Below are 6,149 nucleotides of genomic sequence, written 5' to 3'. Positions count from 1 at the left end.
TTCCCAAACAAGCGAATGGTTATGTACTGGTGAACCAAGCTAATGTCGAAACTTGTAATTTACTACAAGCCACGTATTTCGCTATTTGTTGTTTGCTGTTGCATCAAACACATGGCACAAAATGCCGGCAATGATTATTAATACATCGTTGTGTTTTTCGTGTTGTATATTTGACAGTTAATTCGTCTGCAGCGCCTAAACTGTAGCTTTGCATGCAAGAATTAAGTCTATAATAAAACCACAACTAAGGTTTTAGTTGCTAATGAAATTGAGTATTTCGCTTTCGCGTGTTTTTATGAACAAAAAAAATCAATTTTGAGCAGTCAATATAGATAACTATAATAAAATATGAAATTCAAGATCTAATATTATAAATACCATTCCAGGGGCAAAACGATGGGAGGTTCCAGTGCTATAAACTACATGGTATACATCAGGGGCAGTAGAAGAGACTACGATTCCTGGGCGGAACTGGGAAACCACGGATGGAGTTACCGAGAGGTAGTAAATCAAATTTATTTGTGACTAGCTTTTGCCAACGACTTCGTCCATGTGAAAAAGTTATTTCGGGATGCATTTTTTATGATAAGATGGAAGGATAAGAAGTAAAGTGCTCAGGGGTAATGTAGTTTCCTATTAGTGAAAGAATTTTCAAAATCGGTTCAGTAGTTTCCCGAGAAACCTATAAATTTCCCTGTTTATAATATTAGTATAGCTAAAATTTTATTTTAGATTCCACTGTAAAACTAGCGAGACAAACCGGTCAAATTCTGATAATCAATGTAAAGCAGTATCTCTTATTAACATTACAGTACATTATACCATATTTTTGCGGGAAAAAGTAGATCGAATCTTCACCGTACTGATCTTCTACATACTCCAGATATCTACTATTCCCTTATCCAGTCTATACCATAATATTAATCACTGAATTTAAAATTCCAGGTTCTGCCGTACTTCATGAAGTCAGAAAACAATCAAGATATCGAATCACACAATAAGCATTACCACGGTGTCGGCGGACCAATGAACATAGAACGGTTCCCCTACGTCGATATAAACACTATGATGCTCGTCGAAGCATTCAAAGAAAAAGGGCTGCCTATAACAGACCTTAATGCTGAAAACCAATTAGGAACAGATATAGTACAATCTACTTCTAAAGATGGAAGAAGAGAGTCTGTTAATGTAGCTTACATAAGACCTATACGGCATAAACGGCCTAACATAGACGTTGTCAGTGAAGCCCATGTAACTAAAGTATTGATAGATCCCACAACTAAAACGGCTTATGGTGTTACTTATGTCAAAAATGGTAAAATTTATACAGCACGTGCAAGAAAAGAAGTGATTGTTAGTGCTGGGGCTATTAATTCTCCTAAATTGTTGATGTTATCTGGTGTAGGCCCTAGGCATCATTTAGAGAGCTTGAATATACCTGTAATTGCCGATCTTGATGTAGGCAGTAATTTACAAGACCACGTTACCACAGATGCTTTAGTAATTGGTTTGTCGAACAAAACGTCTACTATGGTTAACGGACCTCAGCTAGTCAGTGAGCTATACAATTATTTTAGACAAGAGCCAAAGAAAAATGGACCTTTAGCGGTTTCAGGAACGCTTAGTGGCACAGCGTTCATAAAATCTCCTTACACTTACGAAGACGCTCCAGATTTACAATTCCATTTTGATGGACGTAACGTAAAAAGAATTTTACTCGGATCCAACAACGTATTTGGCATCAAATGTATTTCCTTTGTCTTTTTACGATGGATTAGCAACTAGACCTTTATTACTATCTCCAAAGAGTCGTGGCACCATATTATTAAACCACACGGATCCAGTATACGGTCCACCATTAATCTACAGTGGTTTCTTTACTCAAAGAATAGACGTTGACGTTTTAATTGCTGGTATGAAGTTCGTCTTAGGTCTAGAAGAGACTGAAGCATTCAAGGAGAGCGGAGCTAGTTTCATCAAAATCCCGGTAGAAGCATGTTCGAGTTACGTATGGGGAACGGACGAATATTTCTACTGCCTTCTCACACATTACACCTCGACTATATACCATCCTGTAGGTACTTGTAAAATGGGACCACATAGTGATAAAAGCGCAGTAGTTGATCCACGGTTACGGGTATACGGTGTTAGGAATTTAAGGGTGGTTGACGCGTCAATAATGCCATTAATTGTTAGAGGTAATACTAACGCTCCCACAATCATGATAGGTGAAAAAGCCTCTGATATGATTAAGGAGGATTGGTTGTCGCATTAAGTACAATATTGCATAGTGAGCTGTTTGTGTGTGTGTTTTTTTAAATATTGTATTCAAGTACGACAAAATGACTGCATTACACCTGATGGTAAGCGCGATGCTGTCCAGAGAGAATAATTAACGACAATAGATGACTACTCCATGTGTTGCTATCTTATTGAGGTGTACCGGAAACCCTACGAAAGATGAAAATGTCGTATACAACACACTTTTTAAATATATTCTAGAAGTGTCTGGTATAAAACTCTTTGGGGGAATCTAACTCGTTTGAAGGCAGATCCAATTTTTTTTTCGGACGGCCAAAGAAATGCTGATGATGCTGAGAATCAAAAAGTTAAAGCATCGAAATAAAAGGTCAGAGCCGAGATAATGTCTTACAGAAAGGGAAAAATACACACAAACGACTCCATGCGCTTACTTACAATACATTTTATTTAGTTGATTCAGTTGGAAACTGTTTTGAGTCTAGTTTATCTTAATTTTGATCACAAAATTATAACGTACCAATTGGCGAAAGGTGAAATATTCCGAAAAGGAACCCGACACAACATAAAGGTATTAATATACATGAATGCGGTTAGCAAATCGTTCTAAAGACAATTAGATTCTATATAAAAGGAAGGCTACAAGAATCCGGTTATATGGACCTTCCCCACTGATACCTTACTAGTCGGCAAACTGTTTCATTATGTTTAATTTTTGTTACCACGCAATTTATTTTTCAATACTGTAGTTGATTTTCGCTTTGTTTGAACATGTCAAGTTTACGTTCACATTTTTCAAACAAAATTCCGTTTTCACAGAATGTATTTTAGTTTAAATTTGTAAAATAGTGATAAATAAAATTTATTACTATTTTACAAATTTTAAAGACCCAGAGTATACAGGGTCATTTTGACATCGCGTTACTAAACGAAACCACATACTTACATATCTACTAGGAAATAACACTTTACAATAAGTTACTTCAACCGTAGAGGTAAAATAAAAAAGTCTAAGTTTCGAACAAAATAAATATTAATAAAAAGTAATTTTAATTTTACGCGTCCAAATGCCATTACTCTAAGAAAATTCATCGCAGTGTCAATATCATAATTTCAGTCAGAAATACACTCACGCACACGCCATATTCGCATTAATCTACAAAATGATCAAAAAATCAGAAAACTAAAACCAGGATTTTTGTGGATAAAATATTCGTTATAATGGATGATTTTTGGCACAATGTCAACAAACGTAAAGTCGAGTATGTGGTTTCATTTAGTAACGCAATGTCAAAACGACCCTGTATAGTCTTGTAAAAATAATTTCATTAACGTAAACTTGGATTTTTAGTCAATATTATGTCGACATTCGAAGTGGTTGGACTACTCTAGCTAATTGCATGGCTGGTAGCAAGTCAAGATATTTTACATGTGACGCTAATTCCGAGCGAAATCTCGTATCAAATATAACACTGTAACAGTTTCTACAAGATGAACGTCATACGAACCAAAAATATTATTTAATAAAGTTTTTTACGTTTTTAAATTGTTTTATTATTTTCTCAATATACATTATTTATTTAATTATTAAATTAAGTATCACAAAAGCTTACAGTGGAAATGCACGCTTGAATGAAAACAGACAAATAGACAAAATAAAACAAAACGATACAATAAAAAATATCAAGAAAAAACAACTACTTACATTGTACATTATGGGAACAGCTTATTAAATTTGAGTAACATAATGACTTAAAAATAAATACACATTTATATATTATGATTAGGTTGCCAACTCCCTAAATATGCCAATGAGCCTAGCGGTGCACCAAATCGAACATCGCGCCTCATGGAGAAGATTACTGAGTGACCTTAGACGGGATCACGATCCTCACTAATAAGGGGCCGACTGAAGAGAGAGAGATATTATAAAATAAAGTCCCTTTTTCTGTTTGACTATATGTTATCAATTTTCACAAAATGTACCGAACAGGTTTTTATGAAATTTTGTATGGAGATAGTTTAAGGCCTTAGGAAGGTTATAGGGTACTTTCTATCCCGGGAAAATATAAAGGGAACTTTCATACCGGAAAACTTAAATTACTATTAAAAGCTATTAAAATTGGTCGTGCCAAAGATTTCTATGCCAACCAGGCAAACAATAAAACAAACACACCTTACAACTTTATTTACAAGAGGGCTAGCTAAAGCAGATCAATTAAAACAGGTACGAAAATTTTTAGTACACCAGCATTTCATTCAACTGTCCTACAATCTTTCGTAATTATATGACTGTTTATTCAAAAGCAATTACTTCTACAAACTACAATATAAATAAGAAAGTGGAACACATTCCAAATCTTACATCCATTGTGGTAAAGTGAAACAAGAAAGTTCCAAACAAAGAACAACAGAATAATATCGCGCGGAGTCATCTGAGGCGCCGTTGGGCCTTCAAACGTGCTGATAAGGCATTGTTTCTGTAGTCATATTCATTTTAATAGCATTAAAAATTCCTTGTATGATCTTGTCATACATATAGCTCAATCTTTTTCTCCTCGAAGATAGAGGGTGCTCTTCGTTAGCCATATATTAATACACTCACACTTTTTGTTCTCGAAGGAAGAGGTTTAGCTATGTGTATTTCATCCCATGATGGAGGGACCGAATTTATTCTCATATCGGACTCAAATTCCAGACTTTAAACTGATATCAAACTAAAAATGCATTAATTGCCCGGAGAATAGAAGTTACAAGTCAAAGAAGTTACAGGTAGGTCTCTCATATGTGAAAATCCGCCTGGATAGGTACTACCGCAATGTCTATTTCTGCCGCCAGGTAGTAGTTCATAGCCATTGTTGTGTTCCGGTTTGAGGAACATTGTAGCCAGTGTAACTACTGGACATAACAAAATAAAATAAAATAAATATACTTAACATCTCATGTCTCAGGATAGCAAGCGCAGTGGAATATCCAACAATAGCATGAAATTCAAGGTGTTAAATGGTGTTTCTACTATTTATGGGCGGTCGTATCGCTTAACAACAGGTCAATGGCAAGCTCGTCCCATTATTCAAAGCTATAACAAAAAGATCGAACCTCAGACTCCAGCATGCCAGTCAAACATTATATATTTATTTAACAATATAAAGTATAGCAACGAAGAAAAAAAATAACTGCACAAAAAAACTGTTCAAAGCATCTACACTTCCTATTAATTAATTAACTGCCATATTTAAAATCAACAATATTCTCCCATCACAAAACAAAAACAACCCTACAACTCAAAACAGACGATCCATAATCTAAAGTAATGAAACTGGAAATCTCTTTAAGCAATAAAAACTAAATTCGCTTATTTCGTGACCTATTCGAAGACGCATCTGTTAGCGCGGGCCCATTATCTGCTTCCACAAACCGCTGAGACACAATCGGCACGCGTTGTTGTAGCCAGTTTACGTTGACCCCTCAGTAATATTTCACCTGTGCGTGATATAGCTCTTAAATCCGGGCATTTGTAAGATATTTAGTAGGTTTTATATCGCTTATTTCCCAGTTTATGTAAAAACCGCTTTTTCTACATCTGCCACTAAGCAGACTTGAGAGTTTAAAGGGCGTCGAAGACAATGCTGGACTTGCTAATATATCTATTTGAGGAGGAATGGAGTATCCTACATTGTGTTTGTAATTAACAATTTAATTAGGAATGCTACTGTTTTAAAAAGTCGTGTGAGATCAATGGAATATTCTAGATTTATTACAACATAAAAAAATAATTTTGGTGTTTACTTTTATTCGGTAAACGTGTAATCTAAATCCAACATAAATTAAACATTTATTAACCTCTATGATGGGATAAAACATATACGTAAATTTTGTCAAAACCCACA

Source organism: Manduca sexta, chromosome 5, assembly GCF_014839805.1.
Source record: "Manduca sexta isolate Smith_Timp_Sample1 chromosome 5, JHU_Msex_v1.0, whole genome shotgun sequence".
Lineage (NCBI taxonomy): Eukaryota > Metazoa > Arthropoda > Insecta > Lepidoptera > Sphingidae > Manduca > Manduca sexta.
Note: the sequence above shows the minus strand (reverse complement) of the source record.